We start from the raw sequence: 1,395 nt of genomic DNA, 5'->3' as shown, positions 1-1,395 counted from the left end.
CGGGGGAGGGCCCCCTCCGGGCGTTGCGCGTGCGCGTTGTCCCGACTTCGGCCTGGCGCCTGCTCACCTGTGCTGCACAGGCGGACCCCGCGCCCCTCTGCTGCGGCTCCCTGCTTCAAGCCCGCATCCGTGGATACTGCCTGGATGCGAGAGAATTCAAAGCAGGAAAAGAACACGATATAAAGGTGTGAGCGCAGCAGTGACTAATCACCACCTCTCAGCCACCCCCGCCTCCTACCCTGCGCGGGACAGCCCCGGAGTGAGGACCGGAGCGTGAAGGGAAAATAGCTCCCATGGCAACTGCTGCGTGAATTCTGATGGACAGGTGCTAGGAAGCTCCCAAGGAGGTAAAGACAGGGCCCATCATCTGCCTGCTCGCAAGATTCCCCCCCCCCAACCATGGTCACCGACTGGTGCTCTCAGGTAGAGGCCAGCTTGCACACGTGGATTCGTTGAGGGTCTATGTGCTGTGTCACTCTGAGGGACATTATTTATTTATTTATTTATTTATTTATTTATTTATTTATTTAATTTATTTTAGGTCTGCCCATCTGTAGCATGAATAGATGCAAGGGGATTTTCTTCAGCGCCACCCTGCCTTCCCTTCCGCCTGGGTCAGGTGAGGGGCTACACTGGGGCGGTAGGAACAACTTCCTCCAGCTTCTGCAGTGAATCAGTCCCAGGGAGTCCTGACTCGGTTACCAGTCCTGTACTTATCCGAGCCAGGTCCTCACAGTTGCAAATCGCTGGCATCAAAATTGCTGAAGTCAAGCGAGTAGTCATGGATTTCGGGGGAGGGTTCAGAGGAGGAGCACACGCCGCACTTGGTGTTTACAGCTCCTGACACCGTCAAGCAAAAGCCTGGAGGAATTTTTTTTTTTTTTTTTTTTAAAGCGATGCCTAATCGCGGTTGGCCAACTGTCTTCACCATCTTCACCGTCTTTCTGTGGGTGCTGGAATATGGAGACGTTTTGTCTGCTTCCTAGACAAAAATATAACATCAGAGGAATTTTAGTGATTATTCAGGGAAAACTAAAAAGATCTAGATTGAAGAGATTTGACACCATAAAAAGCACCAGCATTTTAAAATTGGGCAAAATTAACCTTTCTGTGTGGGAACAGAAGCAGCACAGGATAAGGGTGATGCACTGAGTTCAAATCTTGCCTGGGAAAGACATCTTCCCAGCACTATATTATTTCAGCAGTTCATTTAATGACTTATTTTTGGCATGCCAATGCAAACATAGCAAAAACTAATAAAAACGATTGTATGCTGCTTTCATTCCTGGTTGTCCCCTTACAGCCCTTCGGTCAATGCAGTGACTCAGCAAATCCCAGTCAGTTTTTTTTTTTTTTTTTTTTTTTTTTTTTTTTTAAACAGGGTCTCCCTTTGGC

General features: G+C 48.5%; 1 protein-coding gene across 1 annotated transcript in view; it reads right to left on the bottom strand.

Moving 5' to 3' along the window:
* Window positions 1-151, bottom strand: part of Dusp14 (dual specificity phosphatase 14) — a 22,065-nt gene extending 21,914 nt beyond the window's left edge. Inside the window, exon 1 of the mRNA XM_008848094.3 lies at window positions 68-151. The gene's annotated coding sequence lies outside the window, so the exon portion shown is untranslated. The remainder of the gene's footprint in view (window positions 1-67) is intronic.
* Between the last annotated feature and the right edge of the window lie 1,244 nt (window positions 152-1,395).

This window comes from Nannospalax galili, unplaced genomic scaffold, assembly GCF_000622305.1.
Source record: "Nannospalax galili isolate Female #2095 unplaced genomic scaffold, S.galili_v1.0 scaffold363, whole genome shotgun sequence".
Classification (NCBI taxonomy): Eukaryota; Metazoa; Chordata; class Mammalia; order Rodentia; family Spalacidae; genus Nannospalax; species Nannospalax galili.
Note: the sequence above shows the minus strand (reverse complement) of the source record. Positions and strands in the feature narration are given on the sequence as shown.